The following is a 19,162-nucleotide window of genomic DNA, read 5'->3' as shown; positions in this document are numbered from 1 at the left end:
TGGCGCGTTTGAAATTCCACCTCGAGACACCCCCTCCTCCTGCCCCCCTTCTTTCTCTCCCGCCCCCTCCCTCCCTCCTGAGTGGAACATTCCAGCCGGGCCCCGCTTGGTTTGCACCTTGAGGGTGTTAGGGGTGGGGGTGGGGGGTGGGGAGAACGGCAGCTACCACTTAGCGCTTCAAAGGAGGGGAGTGGATGCTTCCTGATGCCAGCCAGCCAACCAGCTAAAAGCCCCGTTTTGCCTTCGCTTCAGCTCTGCTTTCAGAGGAGGAGGGAGGTTCCCCCCTAAAACACCCACCTTTGGTGGGATGTGAATAGAGGCCACAGGCATTGCCCGTTCTCTTCTTTCCCCTTCCCCTCCCTATCAGCTGACGTTGGTATTGTCTATGCCCGTTCACCTGCCTGAAGGGAAAGGACTGCAGGTTGCAGAACCGTCCATGGAAAGGGTGCAAGCGGATTTAACAGCTTGGTCAGTTGTCCTAACAGTGTTGCAGAGGATATGTGGGTCCTATGCACTTCATTGCTGCTGCTCCTTTGCAGAAAGACATAATTTCTGTAGCACCTGTCGCTTTATAAGTGCCTGAGCTCCCAGGTTTAGTGATGAACCTCAATGGATGTATCTGCACAATGCCCGAAACCCAATGTCAACAGCTCAACGTACAGTTTATGAACCAGGACAAGCATCTATGCAGCCTTACCCATTATCTTCCCCGTTAAAGCTCTCCTATCTGAGCCGCAAGAATCCAGATGCCCTTGGGGTTGGCAGCAAAGAATTAGATTTCTCCTTATGACTGATGCCAACCTGAGGTCTGGATTTTTGCAACTCAGAACTGATTGCCATTCCTGCAAATAAGAGAAGGACTGCATCATACTGCTTCCATCAGCTTCCTCTCTCATTGTCACTGAACAGGAATAATAACGATCTTTCAACATGTCCTTAAAGCATCCACTTATAAGGTTTTTTAACCACCCAAACTAATAAGTTCCTAGACATTACTTATTTTAGTTTTTAATACTTAATCTGCTTTTTTTTCAGACTGATGCTGCCAGAGTGAGTGACGCATCATTAAAAACAATCCCTGACTTTAGATTCACCTGGTACTCTACAACATTGGATGCTTTCCAGGTATTTGTACCCACTCATTTTGCCTCATATCTACCTTGATTTATGGTATCCACTATTTCCTTATACTTCTCACTGCCAAATCACTGCCAAATTCTAAGTACCTCTAACAACAATAAAGGGCTTCTAAAGGTAGATACCACAGCGGTTTGATTCTTAGTAATTAAGAATCCCTACAGATCCCTTGGCAGAATTTTTCTAAAAGTAGTTTGTCTCTGTTTCTTCCCAGTGGCTGAGAGAAAGGGACTGGCTTAAAGACCAGATGACAGCTTCAAGTCTAAGGCAGGATTAGAACTCATGGTCTCTAACCAGGTGTCTTAACCACTACACTCAATCTGTTTAAATCTACAGTTTATAAATACTGCATATTATTTACACATTATTCAATTTTGAATAATCAATGAACTGATATGGTTAAAGAAATGATATGGTTAGCCTTAAGAAAAATCTATACAAAAACAAATTTCTTATATAAAGAAAACAGAACAACTCATTTCAAATAAACAAATTTATAATTTGCTTTAAAACTGAAAGGTGCATCAATTGGCTTTTTTTTTTAAAGAAACCTATTAGTGCTGTGTTTTCAGGCTTCAGTGTTTTTCAAATCAGGTTTTGTAGAAAATGGAATTAAGTGCTGACCAACCTCTAAAGAAATTGCCCAATACGGTGATGTTTTTGAGCTACTACACTTTCTTGCCAAAATCTGAGATTTTGCCCATATTTAATCCAAGTTGAAATTACCATTCTTTCAATACAACCCAAGCTATGTTTCAAAACATGCCCCAAATATAGATTGCTAGATAACCTGTGCCCTGTTGGGTCATTGTTGCAGAGATATTTCTTGACAAGATTCCTCAATAATCAGTATCTGGTTATCAGTATCTGCCTTGAAAGTAGCTCATGATGTACTTTTATGACTTTTTGGATGTCATAAAAAGTTTATGATCATTTTGTCATAAAATATTCTATAAAATTTGCCAACTTTCAGTTCCATAGGATTCATGGATCTCACATTTTGAATGCATTCTATAAGCTAGCCCATTTTGCCCTATGCAATAGTTCACCCACTTAATGGTTAGGGATATGAGAGTTTTAGGAGCGCATAATATTTCATACAAAGCATGCTTATCCAGAATTTTAGCATCTGTAAAGAAAGAGATAACCTGTATGGTTATCTTCTGACTTAATAGGCAATATACACATAAAAGATGGATTCAGTTATTTCACTATGCTATGGTTTTCAACCTTGCCAAGTTTTAAAATGTGTGGACTTCAACTCCTGAAATTGCCAGCCAGCAGAAGTTTAAAGCCAGTGTTGAAAAACATTGCAATAAGCTATGCCTTGGTTAAGCCATCACCATTTAGATTTGTGCAAAATATACCACAATGTGCGCATTTACTAAGCTAAGGCTAAGTAGACTACCCTCTGGCTTATCACAATGTATGAAAATGTTTTACTTATTTCAAAAAATTAGTACTAATGACTAATTTTAAAACACATTAAGATATTAAAGCGCTGCTCCAAATTATTAATACATCATGGATATCAATAAGAAATTAATCTTATTTTAACCTGATTTCATCAGCCTACTGAATCATATAACCCCCGCCCCCATTTCCAGATTCTCCATAAATATTTTCCCCTATTCAGTTTTAACAACTTCTACTTTATATATGCCATTAAAACCGAGCAATTGTTGAAGAATTTAAAAAAAACTTCTTTCTTTGCATACCAGTAATTCTAAGAAATTTTGATTCTAAGAAATTCAGAGCATTTGTTTTTAAGTTAAGTTTTACACAGGTAGTCCTTACGATTATTCATTTAATGAAATGAAGTTACAATAATGCTGAAAAAGGTGACTTATAGTCGGTGTTAAAATCTACAGCATCCCTGCAGCCACGTGATTAAAATTTAGTTGCTTGGCAACCAATATGTATTTACAAAGGTTGCAGTGTCTTCGGTCTTGTGATCACCATTTGCGACTTTCTAAAGGGGGCTTCCAACAAGGAAAGTCAATAGGAACAGCCAGATTCACAATGACTGAATGGCAAAAAAAGGATGTAAAATCATGTGTGACTCATTTAATGACTACACTGCTTTGTGATGGAAGCTCCAGTCCCAATTGTAGCCATAAGTCAAAAATTACTCATGCATTGACTCATTATTAATATCATTTGATTATCTTGATTAATATGCAGAAGAGTTTGTCTGAGTCTATTTTCCTGTCATTATTTCCCTTGCTCCTGCTTATTTTTATTATCAGTCTCTCCATCATGTTTGAAAATGCAATCCTGAAAGGATTTCCATCAGAATCGGTTGATGCGGTGGCACTATGGGCATGTGAATGAATCAACACCAAAAGAGACAGAATTGCACAGGTCATGGCCACTGCCTTGAGTTTGCAGAAAATCAGAGCTTCAAACAAATCCAGATGATCAGAGCTGTAAACAAATCACGATGAATCAGCCAATGGCAATCTTTATTTAAGCATCAGCATCAGTCCACTCAGTAATATTTACTTTGAATTATTCTGTCTTCCTTCTGATACTTGATATTTTAGTTCCATTGTTCCTGCCAGCATTGAATTATCGGAGTTATAATTATAATCTAAAACATCTGCAGAATATTAGGCTGCATAGCCCCTCTAGCACTCTGATTCATGAAAGTGGATTTTTTTCCAGGCAATAACAAAATGTCTTTAAAGATGCAAGAAATCAGTTGATTCCTGGTCAACCTTTGTTTTTCAAGAACAAAGGGAAACCTATTTCTATCCACTTTATGTTATTTTGTAGTTTCTTCATGCAGATAACTAATAATCGCTAGAATAGAATAGAATAGAATAGAATAGAATAGAATAGAATAGAATAGAATAGAATAGAATAGAATAGAATAGAATAGAATAGAATAGAATTTTTATTTGCCAAGTGTGATTGGACACAAGGAATTTGTCTTGGTGCATATGCTCTCAGTGTACATAAAAGAAAAGATGCGTTCATCAAGGTACAACATTTACAACACAATTGATGGTCAATATATCAATATAAATCATAAGGATTGCCAGCAACAAGTTATAGTCATACAGTCATAAGTGGAAAGAGATTGGTGATGGGAACTATGAGAAGATTAATAGTATTGCAGATTCAGTAAATAGTTTGACAGTGTTGATGGAATTATTTGTTTAGCAGAGTGATGGCCTTCGGGAAAAAACTGTTCTTGTGTCTAGTTGTTCTGGTGTGCAGTGCTCTATAGCGTCGTTTTGAGGGTAGGAGTTGAAACAGTTTATGTCCAGGATGCGAGGAGCTATATGTAACTCCCATAACATTACAAACCTGGCTTGTCAATAATGGCTTTGCAACAATAAAAACTAATCCTGGATTAAGTGAACTCCATTGCTAATGTGACTGTCCAGTTATACCTGTATAATTTGTTCATTTTTAACACTATTAATCCACTGTGATTACATTATTTAACCAGATTCTTTTTAATTTTTCCTTATTGTTAGACTGTAAGTAAGGAAGTCTGTTTTTTGCAAGGCTTAAAGCCCTGCAACTTCAGTGGCAACATTTTTATACTCAAAATCTGTTTCCTCTTTGCTCCTATGCTGTGTGGCAACTGACACCATGGCAGTTTACCAACCTCCTTGAATGCAGAACATTGCACTTTCAAATGAGCCACCATGCAAAGAATACAAATCTTGAAGGATTCCTACCAATGAGATTTCAACTGCTTTAACTCAACCAGTCTCCAATTCAGAAGCACACCAAAATCTTAATTAAATGTACTTATTTTCACTTATCAGAACTTAAGCACAGCTGTTCAGATGCAGCCTTGCAATTCTGAAAGTTTGCATGGATAAAAGAAGGAACTTAAAAGAGCTCTTTGGCCAATTTGGCCATTTTTATTTATAGGCATCAATTGGCTTTTTTTAAAGAAACCTATTAGTGCTGTGTTTTCAGGCTTCAGTGTTTTTCAAATCAGGTTTTGTAGAAAATGGAATTAAGTGCTGACCAACCTCTAAAGAAATTGCCCAATACGGTGATGTTTTTGAGCTACTACACTTTCTTGCCAAAATCTGAGATTTTGCCCATATTTAATCCAAGTTGAAATTACCATTCTTTCAATACAACCCAAGCTATGTTTCAAAACATGCCCCAAATATAGATTGCTAGATAACCTGTATGGTTATCTTCTGACTTAATAGGCAATATACACATAAAAGATGGATTCAGTTATTTTCACTATGCTATGGTTTTCAACCTTGCCAAGTTTTAAAATGTGGACTTCAACTCCTGAAATTGCCAGCCAGCAGAAGTTTAAAGCCAGTGTTGAAAAACATTGCAATAAGCTATGCCTTGGTTAAGCCATCACCATTTAGATTTGTGCAAAATATACCACAATGTGCGCATTTACTAAGCTAAGGCTAAGTAGACTACCCTCTGGCTTATCACAATGTATGAAAATGTTTTACTTATTTCAAAAAATTAGTACTAATGACTAATTTTAAAACACATTAAGATATTAAAGCGCTGCTCCAAATTATTAATACATCATGGATATCAATAAGAAATTAATCTTATTTTAACCTGATTTCATCAGCCTACTGAATCATATAACCCCCGCCCCCATTTCCAGATTCTCCATAAATATTTTCCCCTATTCAGTTTTAACAACTTCTACTTTATATATGCCATTAAAACCGAGCAATTGTTGAAGAATTTAAAAAACTTCTTTCTTTGCATACCAGTAATTCTAAGAAATTCAGAGCATTTGTTTTTAAGTTAAGTTTTACACAGGTAGTCCTTACGATTATTCATTTAATGACTACACTGCTTTGTGATGGAAGCTCCAGTCCCAATTGTAGCCATAAGTCAAAAATTACTCATGCATTGACTCATTATTAATATCATTTGATTATCTTGATTAATATGCAGAAGAGTTTGTCTGAGTCTATTTTCCTGTCATTATTTCCCTTGCTCCTGCTTATTTTTATTATCAGTCTCTCCGTCATGTTTGAAAATGCAATCCTGAAATGATTTCCATCAGAATCGGTTGATGTGGTGGCACTATGGGCATGTGAATGAATCAACACCAAAAGAGGCAGAATTGCACAGGTCATGGCCACTGCCTTGAGTTTGCAGAAAATCAGAGCTTCAAACAAATCCAGATGATCAGAGCTGTAAACAAATCACGATGAATCAGCCAATGGCAATCTTTATTTAAGCATCAGCATCAGTCCACTCAGTAATATTTACTTTGAATTATTCTGTCTTCCTTCTGATACTTGATATTTTAGTTCCATTGTTCCTGCCAGCATTGAATTATTGGAGTTATAATTATAATCTAAAACATCTGCAGAATATTAGGCTGCATAGCCCCTCTAGCACTCTGATTCATGAAAGTGGATTTTTTTCCAGGCAATAACAAAATGTCTTTAAAGATGCAAGAAATCAGTTGATTCCTGGTCAACCTTTGTTTTTCAAGAACAAAGGGAAACCTATTTCTATCCACTTTATGTTATTTTGTAGTTTCTTCATGCAGATAACTAATAATCGCTAGAATAGAATAGAATAGAATTTTTATTTGCCAAGTGTGATTGGACACACAAGGAATTTGTCTTGGTGCATATGCTCTCAGTGTACATAAAAGAAAAGATGCGTTCATCAAGGTACAACATTTACAACACAATTGATGGTCAATATATCAATATAAATCATAAGGATTGCCAGCAACAAGTTATAGTCATACAGTCATAAGTTGAGAACTATCTTGTACCTCTTTTTTAAAAAAATTCTTACAAACATCTCCCTCACAGTGAGAACTCTCAGATGTCTATCCTGCATTTTAGAAAAACATTTAAATGTCAAGCCATGGCTAAGTCCAAGAAACCAAGGCTTAGCAATGGTATCCCAATCAAGGAACTGTCAACTCAAATAATCAAACAGCAAATAATAGCCCAATCATGGAACTACTAAGAAGAAAACAACATTCCCATCAACACTGACAGGGCAAGCTACTAACTCTGGCCACTGCCAGAAGTTCGATCCTGACCAGCTCAAGGTTGACTCAGCCTTCCATCCTTCCTAAGCCAGCATGACTGGCCCAGGAATTTTGGGAGTTGAAGTCCATAGGTCATAAAGGAGCTGTACTTGCTTACCCCTGCACCTGTACATAGACAGAGAGCAATCCCACTCCCTTCTAGCACCAATGGCCTTATTAGTTTAGTAATGAAAAATGTGCAAGAAAACAACCAGGCTCAAAGAGCACCAAGCACTGTGTTACTAATTTAACAACTGCAGTGATTCACTTAACAACTGTGTTACTAATTTAACAACTGCATTGATTCACTTAACAACTGTGTTACTAATTTAACAACTGCAGTGATTCACTTAACAATGGTAAGAAAATCATAGAATGGCAAAAACTCACTTAACTGTCTTGTTTAGAAATAGAAATTTTGAGCTTAATTATGGTTGTAAGTCGAGGACCACGTGTACCAAGGTTGAAAAACACTGGTTTAGAACAAAAAGCAATACAGAATGTGAAGATGTAAGCAAAAACAATATAGTCTCTAATTATTTTAATACTTATAAGAATGAATATTAAATATTCATCAGAAATTTACACAAACAAAACTATTCTGTAGTATGCTAGGATTTTTAGTATCTGATACTATATTTGTAATTCTATTATGTCACAATATTCTTCTTAGAGCTATTAATGACCCCATCGATCATGATTTTTTAAGCACCAGAAAGCTGATATAGTCTCTAATTATTTTAATACTTATAAGAATGAATATTAAATATTCATCAGAAATTTACACAAACAAAACTATTCTGTAGTATGCTAGGATTTTTAGTATCTGATACTATATTTGTAATTCTATTATGTCACAATATTCTTCTTAGAGCTATTAATATATTGTGACATTATATGAACTTCATTAGTCATGGAAAATTCTATTTTATAAAAGGAAAGCACACCATTTATTATACATTTAGAACAAAAATAGTTCAAATCTGTATTTCACCAGCACTTCCTTTTAGAGCAGAAACTGGTTTTTTTTGGGGGGGGGGGGAAGTTAATAGAAACTGTTACTTTCAGTCAAAATACTGATGAAAAAAGCCGCAGCTCAGTGTCAGCCAAAGACTGCTTTTTTTTTGTTGTTGTTTACATTTATATCCCGCCCTTCTCCGAAGACTCAGGGCGGCTTACAGTGTATAAGGCAATAGTCTCATTCTATTTGTATACATTTAGAACAAAAATAGTTCAAATCTGTATTTCACCAGCACTTCCTTTTAGAGCAGAAACTGGTTTTTTTTGGGGGGGGGAAGTTAATAGAAACTGTTACTTTCAGTCAAAATACAGATGAAAAAAGCCGCAGCTCAGTGTCAGCCAAAGACTGCTTAAAGTAATAGGAGTGAGATTTTTTAAAAAAATAGAATGTAGTGGCAATATAGGAATGTGAACTGTAATTAAACCTTTGGCTTTTATCTCAAAAGTAATTAAACTCTTGATCTAGAAGTAGCTCAAGACCTTTATTCTAAAAATCTTTTAGATATAGATACCAAGACAGATTACAAGAGAGATGCCTTTTTGCAACCAGTTTTTTCTGATATAATTTTTTCTGGTTGCGGGTTTGGAGAGTTTTTTCCCCCCCCATACATAATGTTCAGTGAATTGCTTTATAAAATGTGGAGGATTCTGCTCGATTTGTTAGTCAACCATATAAAAGCATGCTAACAAACTAATTAGTGAATAACAAAATAATTGCTTCACCAGTGAGGTAGGTAGCATTAAATAAAATAAACATAATATTACATACAATATATAACCACATTACAAGTTTGAATTTAAATTTTAGGAGCGCAGTCTAGTAAACTTATATCCAAAGGCAAACTGAATGAAATTCTCCCATGCCTACTGCCTGTAAGGAATATTGGCCCTTGCTATTGAATGGCAAAGACAATGCTCTATTAATGATCATTAGCTCCCCAACAAAGTTTTGAACTTCAGTTTCTAGAATTTTTAAAATGCTAGCATACTTTGACTTAGGGGAACTCACTCTTATTTCCAAGAATGCCTCTGAGTTGCATATATATTATTTTCTTAAGAATGAACAACTGAAACAACGGAGGTAAGATCGTTGGCTCGATTTAGAAATGATCCCATCTACCCAGCGGAAAAAACAAGTCATAGAAGTAATAGGGAGCAACCGCATGAATTTCAAATAGACATTCTGAGATTTGGCCACAATCTCCTGGCAGCCATTTTGTGAGAGTGCCCATGTCATGCTCTCAAAATTCCAGAAACACCTAGTTGCGCAAGAATGGCCATGAGAAGAGCCATAGGAGCAAATGAGATCCTCGACTTACAACAATTATGTAATTGAGCCCGGAACTCTGATCAAAAGTTGTGCCAGTCATTAAGCATATCATGTGACTATGCCCAATTTTGTAGCCTCCTTTGTGACAGTCATTAAATAAACATAATATTACATACAATATATAACCACATTACAAGTTTGAATTTAAATTTTAGGAGCGCAGTCTAGTAAACTTATATCCAAAGGCAAACTGAATGAAATTCTCCCATGCCTACTGCCTGTAAGGAATATTGGCCCTTGCTATTGAATGGCAAAACTCACTTAACTGTCTTGTTTAGAAATAGAAATTTTGAGCTTAATTATGGTTGTAAGTCGAGGACTACTTGCTCATCTATTGAGCACCAGAGATTCAACATAATCTCACTTGGCAAATGATGTAGGAACCATGGTGTACAAATGCAGCATTGCAGACTAACTCTGGCCACTGCCAGAAGTTCGATCCTGACCAGCTCAAGGTTGACTCAGAATTCCTAAGCCAGCATGACTGGCTCAGGAATTTTGGGAGTTGAAGTCCATAGGTCATAAAGGAGCTGTACTTGCTTACCCCTGCACCTGTACATAGACAGAGAGCAATCCCACTCCCTTCTAGCACCAATGGCCTTATTAGTTTAGTAATGAAAAATGTGCAAGAAAACAACCAGGCTCAAAGAGCACCAAGCACTGTATTTCAACCAAGAAAAATGTAATGTAGTCAAACATTTGCATGTGCTACATGACCTACTAATACTATCGGTTGGATAAAAACAAGACAATAAAAATAAAAGCAGAATTCTTTTATTTTAAATTCTTAAAAAATTTAGTCGTGTCTGGTGGCTGCAGTGGATCGTGACATTTAAGTCATTAGATCATATGCAGCCTCCGCCTGATGAACCTACCAAACAACATATATGAATATTTTTAATATTCTATATGTGTGCAATTCTGAAATAAGTCCTCCATTCACATCTATTTACATTTTTAATGCTATTCAAGTACATCTTATTTCCTCTTAGCTCTAATGACCCCATCGATCATGATTTTTTTTAAGCACCAGAAAGCTGATATAGTCTCTAATTATTTTAATACTTATAAGAATGAATATTAAATATTCATCAGAAATTTACACAAACAAAACTATTCTGTAATATGCTAGGATTTTTAGTATCTGATACTATATTTGTAATTCTATTATGTCACAATATTCTTCTTAGAGCTATTAATATATTGTGACATTATATGAACTTCATTAGTCATGGAAAATTCTATTTTATAAAAGGAAAGCACACCATTTATTATACATTTAGAACAAAAATAGTTCAAATCTGTATTTCACCAGCACTTCCTTTTAGAGCAGAAACTGGTTTTTTTTGGGGGGGGGAAGTTAATAGAAACTGTTACTTTCAGTCAAAATACAGATGAAAAAAGCCGCAGCTCAGTGTCAGCCAAAGACTGCTTAAAGTAATAGGAGTGAGATTTTTTTTAAAAATAGAATGTAGTGGCAATATAGGAATGTGAACTGTAATTAAACCTTTGGCTTTTATCTCAAAAGTAATTAAACTCTTGATCTAGAAGTAGCTCAAGACCTTTATTCTAAAAATCTTTTAGATATAGATACCAAGACAGATTACAAGAGAGATGCCTTTTTGCAACCAGTTTTTTCTGATATAATTCTTTCTGGTTGCGGGTTTGGAGAGTTTTTTTCCCCCCCATACATAATGTTCAGTGAATTGCTTTATAAAATGTGGAGGATTCTGCTCGATTTGTTAGTCAACCATATAAAAGCATGCTAACAAACTAATTAGTGAATAACAAAATAATTGCTTCACCAGTGAGGTAGGTAGCATTAAATAAAATAAACATAATATTACATACAATATATAACCACATTACAAGTTTGAATTTAAATTTTAGGAGCGCAGTCTAGTAAACTTATATCCAAAGGCAAACTGAATGAAATTCTCCCATGCCTACTGCCTGTAAGGAATATTGGCCCTTGCTATTGAATGGCAAAGGCAATGCTCTATTAATGATCATTAGCTCCCCAACAAAGTTTTGAACTTCAGTTTCTAGATATTTTAAAATGCTAGCATACTTTGACTTAGGGGAACTCACTCTTATTTCCAAGAATGCCTCTGAGTTGCATATATATTATTTTCTTAAGAATGAACAACTGAAACAACGGAGGTAAGATCGTTGGCTCGATTTAGAAATGATCCCGTCTACCCAGCGGAAAAAACAAGTCATAGAAGTAATAGGGAGCAACCGCATGAATTTCAAATAGACATTCTGAGATTTGGCCACAATCTCCTGGCAGCCATTTTGTGAGAGTGCCCATGTCATGCTCTCAAAATTCCAGAAACACCTAGTTGCGCAAGAATGGCCATGAGAAGAGCCATAGGAGCAAATGAGATCCTCGACTTACAACAATTATGTAATTGAGCCCGGAACTCTGATCAAAAGTTGTGCCAGTCATTAAGCATATCATGTGACTATGCCCAATTTTGTAGCCTCCTTTGTGACAGTCATTAAATAAACATAGTGGTTGCTAAGCAAACATGACAGTTGTTAAACAAATCCATGGATGTCTTTTGCCAGAAACAGAAAAACCAATTTCTGGCAAAAAGTGTTGTAAATTGCATTAACGTGACTGCAAGATGCTGTAAACAGCGGTATACGTGGGCTGGTTGTTAAGCACCTTAAATGCAATCATATGACGGGGCAGCCATCATGACTTCAGAGTTATATAGAGTTATAGGTATTTCTGGGGTGGTCAGTCGTAACTTTAAACAGTTGCTAAATGACCAGTCGTAAGTCGAGGACTACTTGCTCATCTATTGAGCACCAGAGATTCAACATAATCTCAAAACAGAGACAGGGACACTCAATTTATATTGCTTTCATATAATTGCAAAAGAAATGGTCGAAATTATTGGTATCGCTTTATTCAATGTTTTGGTTTTTCAAGGACTGGAAAAGTTACTGTCCTCAAAACACAATTTTAATTTCAACACTTGCACATTCTCAGGCCAGGAGATACAAAAGCAAATGTTTTGAATAAATCCAGTGGTTATATATTATTCAGGCTAGGTAGAGGCCCAAGAACCTTGTCACAGCTAGACAGCTGCATAGCGTACAATTATTCAAGCGTTTTGAGAGAAGTCATGGCTGCAGTTTACTAACAGTTGCCCTTCTTATTCAGAAAACAAAAACATTTACTAAAAAGTACTTGAACATAGCCCAAAAGAAGAAAAGACAGCAGTTTCCAACATGCTACTTAAAATATGTCTTTGCTATGTTGATATAGGGTGGACAAAAACGACATCATGCACCATCATGACAAAAATGCGCAAGTGATATATTTTGCATCACTGTTGCAACTACAGTGAAGGTAGGTCCGAAGGTTGCATTGGGGGAGGAGGCTAATGCCCATGTCCAGGGGGGCTATTCGATCGGAACTGACTATGGGAGGGGCAGATATGGCAGAAGGGGGGGACCACATCATGTTCAGGGAGCGCGCCCTCGCTGTTTGCAAGGTATTGCGCGCTCCGGTCCCTCTGTCTTTTCCCGTTCCCCGAGTGGCGGGATTCCTCAGGGCCTTGACCTTCGGCTGATGTTGTGCAATGCCAGGTCCGTGATTAATAAGGCCCCCCTCATTTCAGATCTGATACAAGAGGGGGGTGCGGACCTGATGGGCATTACGGAGACCTGGTTGGGCACAGAAGGGGGGGTTCCCCTCGTTGAAATGTGTCCACCGGATTTCCGAGCATTTCATCAGCCGAGGGTTCAAGGCAGGGGTGGCGGGGTAGCGGTTATTATCAACGAGAGTTTGGAGCCGAGGGAGGTCACTGTCCCACAGACAGCCGGATGTATGGTGGGGCCAGGGGTTACAGGTGGGCTTGCTGATCACGTACCTGGCTCCCTGCCACATGACGGCAGCCCTGCCTGAGCTGCTCGATGTGATAGCCAAGTCGGCAGTTGATACCCCCAGGCTTATGGTCATGGGGTATTTCAACCTGCTGTCAGTAGGCGAAACATCGTCGACAGCTCGGGAGTTCATGGCCTCCATGGCAGCCTTGGACCTGACCCAGTTAGTGAATGGGCCCACACATATTGGGGGACACACACTGGACTTGATTTTTGTCTCGAGACAGTGGCTGAATGACCTGGAAGTGGGGAACTTAGTCATTACTCCCCTGCCATGGACGGATCATTCGCTTCTTCGCCTGGACTTTCGATCCGCAATTCCACACCGCAGGGAGACGGAGCCAGTTCGGTGGTTCCGTTCCAGGCGCCTGATGGACCCGACTAGGTTCCTGACGGAGCTTGGGCCAATCCCTGAGGATCTAGCCCATGGCTCGGCCAAAGAACTTTTTGCCGCCTGGGAAAGGGTGGCGGCGGGGGCTTTGGACCGCATCGTGCCTTTGCGGCCTCTGACCCGGCGCTGCTCTCAACCGGCTCCTTGGTTTTCTGAGGAGCTGAGAGAGATGAAGCGCCGGAAAAGACGCCTGGAGAACCAGCCGTTCCGAATCTGACCAAACACTAGTATGGTCGCATATTCAGACCTATCTAGTGGCGATAGGGACGGCAAAGCAGGAATACTTTTCCACTCTTATCGCATTGGCAGATAACCGCCCAGCCGCCTTGTTTAGGGTGACCCGCTCCCTTCTTTCTCAGGGGGCTCGGCAGGACCCCTTGCAGGGATGTGCTGAGGAATTTGGAGGGTATCTGCACGATAAAATCGCTCAGATCCGGGATGGGCTGGACGCCGATTGGGTGGATTCAGGTGGGACGACCAAGGCAGGTCTTGAGAATATTACTTGGGCGGAGTTCAACTCTGTGACTCCCGAGGACATGGACAGGATACTGGGGAGGCTGAATGCTACCACATATTTATTGGACCCGTGTCCCTCCTGGTTGGTGCTGGCCACACAGGAGGTTACACAAGGCTGGCTCCAGGGAATTATTAGTGCTTCTTTGGGAGAGGGAGTCTTCCCAGCCGCCTTGAAAGAGGCGGTGGTGAGGCCCCTCCTTAAGAGGCCTTCCCTGGACCCGGCTATATTGGCTAATTACCGTCCAGTCTCCAACCTTCGCTTTGAGGCGAAGGTTGTTGAGAGTGTGGTGGCATGGCAGCTTCCCCGGTACCTGGAGGAAACTATTGAGACCCGTGCCAGTCCGGCTTCCGGCCAGGGTATAACACGGAGACGGCTTTGGTCGCGTTGGTTGATGATCTCTGGAGGGCACGGGACAGGGGTTGCTCCTCTGTCCTTGTCCTATTAGATCTGTCAGCGGCTTTTGATACCATCATGGTATCCTGCTGCGACGGTTGGGGGGTTTGGGAGTGGGGGGCACCGTTTTTCAGTGGTTCTCCTCCTACCTCTCTGACTGCTCGCAGGCAGTGTTGGCAGGGGGGCAGAGGTTGACCGCTAGGCACCTCACTTGTGGGGTGCCACGGGTCAATTCTCTCGCCTCTCTTGTTCAACATCTACATGAAGCCGCTGGGGGAGATCATCTGTGGTTTCGGGGTGAGTTGTCAGCTGTACGCTGATGACACTCAGCTGTACATCTCCACCCCGAACCACCCCAACGAAGCTGTTGATGTGATGTCCCGGTGCCTTGAGGCCGTTTGGGTCTGGATGGGGACGAACAGACTTCGACTCAACCCATCCAAGACGGAGTGGCTGTGGATACCAGCGACCCGGCACAGTCAGCTGAAAAAATGCTTTTAAAAGTAAAAAAAAGCCTCTGATGATCACATGGCTCAGCTGGGAACATCAGAACCCTTTAAAAGCATTTTTTTACAACCTCTTCAGCCGAAGAGGTTGAAAAAAAATGCTTCTAAAAGGTTCTGGTGATCAGGCAATTCAGCTGGGATTGTCAGAACCCTTTAAAAGCTTTTTTCCCTCTGGTAATCCCAGCTGAGTTGCCTGATCTTCACAGGCTTTTAAAAGCATTTTTACAACCTCTTCGGCCGAAGAGGTTGTAGAAAAAATGATTTTGAAAGAAAAGGAAAAAAAAGTTGGCCACACTCACCCAGTCACATTACAGCCCCCCCAAGCCACAGCCACAGAACTGGTAGTAACAAATTTTACATTTCACTCCTGAACCACATCCATGGGGCATCATAACTTTGAATGGGCAACTATGCCTTCTCTTACAGATAATCCTTGACTTCACAACAGTTAATTTAACAACCACTCAAAGTTATAATGGCATTGAAAAAAATGACTTTTTTTTTTGTTTACATTTATATCCCGCCCTTCTCCGAAGACTCAGGGCGGCTTACAGTGTGTAAGGCAATAGTCTCATTCTATTTGTATATTTACAAAGTCAACTTATTGCCCCCCCAACATAATACAGAAGAGAGGGATTTTACCTTCTTTTCTGACAGGCACCAATCATTTTCGAGGATTGATTTTATTTTGATTACTAATGATTTGTATTCTAGAGTGAAGAGGACTAAGATTTGTTCAAGAACTCTATCTGATCATAGTCCGGTTTGGATTGAATTTGATCGGGAAAAGGAGGCTAGGAGATCATGGAGGTTGAATGAGAATTTGTTTAAATATGAACAAAATGTAAATGAATGTAAAAAGCAAATGAAAGAATTTTTTTTTATGAATATGAAAAAAGAGACATCTATAGAGATGATTTGGGACTCCAGCAAGGCTTATATGAGAGGAAATCTTATACAAATGAATATTAAATACAAAAATAAATTGCAGAAAAAGAAAAAGGAACTGGAAGAGGAAATTAAAAAGAAAGAACAATTATTGATAAATAGCCCAGGAAATAGTAAAATAAAAGAATCAATAAATATATTAAGAGGTCAGTTTAATATGTTGATGGCAGATCAAGTAGCAATTAATTTACAATATGTAAAACATAATACGTTTAATAATGCCAATAAGCCAGGAAGATGGTTTGCCTATTTAATAAGGAAAAACAGAAATCACGAACGATTGATAAAATAGAATATAGGGTAAGGAAGTTTATCAAAAGAACTTGATTAAAAAGCATTTTAGAGTATTATAGTTAGTTATATTCTAGGGATATGATTGATGATACAGAGATAGAAAGATATTTACAACAACAAAATATTTGTGAGCTTACAGAAAATCAAAGAGAAGAACTGAATCAATTAATTACTTCAGAGGAAATTTTGTTAGCAATTAAACAACTTAAAATCGGTAAAGCACCAGGAACAGATGGTTTAACAGCTGTTTATTATAAAAATTTACAAAATGAGATGGTTGAACCACTTAAAGAGTTATTTAATAAAATTCAAATGGGAGGAGATGTTCCCCCTTCATGGAGGACAGCCTTTATTTCGTTAATACCGAAGGAAGATCGAGATGGTATTAAAGCAGAGAATTATAGGCCTATATCACTTTTAAATACTGATTACAAGATATTTACCAAGATACTTGCTAATAGATTAATGCCAGTGATGAATCAAATAATTCATAATGATCAGTCAGGATTTATTAAGGGTAGGCAGATGAGATATAATGTGAGGCAAATCGTAAATTTACTTGAATATTTGGAACGAAACAACCAAGTATCAGCGGCACTCCTTTTTTTGGATGCTGAAAAAGCTTTTGATAGATTGGATTGGCAGTTTTTGTTTAAAGTAATAGAAAAAATGCAATTTGGGGATTATTTTATTCACGCAATTAAAGCAATATATCAGAAGCAAACAGCACAAATAATAGTAAATGGTGGGTTAACAGAAACTTTTAAAATTGGGAAAGGGACGAGACAGGGATGTCCCTTGTCCCCATTACTTTTTATTTTAACTTTAGAAATTCTTCTGAATAAAATACGTGGTTCCGATTGAATAAAGGGAATTAGAGTTAAACATCAAGATTACAGATTAAGAGCTTTTGCAGATGACCTGGTTGTTACTGTATCTCAACCAATATACTCAGTAACTGGTTTAAAAGATATAATTGGTCAGTATGGTAAAGTATCTGGATTTAAGGTGAATCAGCAAAAGACAAAGATGATAACTAAAAATATGAATATACAACAAAAAGAAGAGTTAGAAAGAACTACAGGTTTTGAAATTGTTAAAAAGGTTAAATATTTAGGAATATATATTACAGCTTCAAATGTTAAATTATACAAAAATAATTATGAGGTATTGTGGCAGAAGGTATGGAAAGAAATGGAGAGTTGGAAGAAGTTACAACTATCTTTGCTGGGAAGAATAGCGGCTATAAAAATGAATGTTTTGCCCAGGTTTTTATTTTGTTTCAAATGATACCGGTGCTTAAGAATGATATTAAATTACAGGAATGGCAAAAGGGGATTAGTAAATTTGTATGGATGGGCAAAAAACCAAGAATAAAATTAAAAATAATGCAGGATATAAGGGAAAGGGGGGGTCTTAAAATGCCTAATTTAAAATTGTATTATGAAGCAGTTGTCTTATCATTAATTACTGATTGGATTAATTTAACTGAGGAAAGAGTTTTGAATATAGAAGGTTATGGTTTGTTATATGGGTGGCATGCCTATTTATTATATGATAAGAAAGTAGATAAAATATTTAAAAATAATATAATTAGAAATGCATTATTGAGGGTTTGGAGGAAATATCAATATAGATTAGATGGAAAGATTCCAATATGGGCAATCCCGAGACACATGATAGAAAATATAAATATATATCAAAAGATGGAGGTAGTTACCTATAAAGAACTTCTTTGTATGGAAAAGGGGGAATTACAATTAAAATCTAGAGAAAAGATGGGGGAAGAAGGGAAAAATTATACATGGTTCCAATATGGACAATTACAAGCTAGATGGAAATTAGATCAAAAAATAGGTGTTAAGCAAATTGAGGATAATTTGTTAAAACAAATGAGAGATCAAGGCCAACAGCATATTAAGAGGTTGTATAATGTATTAGTAGAAATAGACTCAGAGACTGAATTGGTTAAGGATTGTATGATTAAGTGGGCACAAAATTTTCAGCAACCAATAATGTTGGAAACTTGGGAAAGAATTTGGGTGAGGAATGTTAAATTTACACAAGCGCAAAATATGAGAGAAAATTTTTATAAGATGTTTTATAGATGGCATTTAGACCCCCAAAAATTGTCATGTATGTATCCTAATGTACAGGCTAAATGTTGGAGATGCGATTGTGAAGATGCCACTTATTACCATATATGGTGGACTTGTAAAAAAGTTAAAGCATTTTGGATTAAAGTATGGTGGATCATGTAGAATATTTTGAAAAAGATTAAGTTTACCCCGCAGTTCTTTTTACTAGGAATAATTATGGATTGTACAGCTATAGAGACTAAATTGATTTTGAACTTAATAACAGCCGCAAGACTTTTGATTGCTCAATATTGGAAGAAAGAAGAATTACCTACAATTGAAGAATGGACACTTAAAGTATCAAATCTGGCAGAAATGGCAAAAATCTCTGCTTACTTGAAAGACTATACACAAGAAAAATATATTTTAGAATGGAAAATGTGGATTGATTATATTCAAAATAAGTATCAGATAAAAAAATATCGAATAGCATATGAGTAAATTTAGGAAATAATTTGTATTAGATATATTTCTGAAGGAGAGGGGAATTGAGAGTGTGATTAAGTGTGGAGAGACTAGAGATTATAATTTAGGAATTATTTTAGATTATGATTGTTAGTTTT

General features: G+C 37.7%; 1 protein-coding gene and 1 long non-coding RNA gene across 6 annotated transcripts in view; one reads left to right on the top strand and one right to left on the bottom strand.

The window, feature by feature from the left end:
- The window catches only part of PRKAG2 (protein kinase AMP-activated non-catalytic subunit gamma 2), a 285,727-nt gene that overhangs the window by 57,549 nt on the left and 209,016 nt on the right, over positions 1–19,162 (bottom strand). The window lies entirely within an intron of this gene.
- LOC131198748 (uncharacterized) lies at positions 91–16,394 on the top strand. Its single transcript, XR_009155151.1, has 3 exons — positions 91–1,125; positions 12,793–12,876; positions 15,934–16,394. It is a non-coding gene; the product is annotated as an uncharacterized LOC131198748 (long non-coding RNA).

Source organism: Ahaetulla prasina, chromosome 4, assembly GCF_028640845.1.
Source record: "Ahaetulla prasina isolate Xishuangbanna chromosome 4, ASM2864084v1, whole genome shotgun sequence".
In the NCBI taxonomy this organism is placed as follows: domain Eukaryota; kingdom Metazoa; phylum Chordata; class Lepidosauria; order Squamata; family Colubridae; genus Ahaetulla; species Ahaetulla prasina.
The sequence above is the reverse complement of the archived record's forward strand: the minus strand, read 5'-3'. Positions and strand labels throughout refer to the sequence as shown.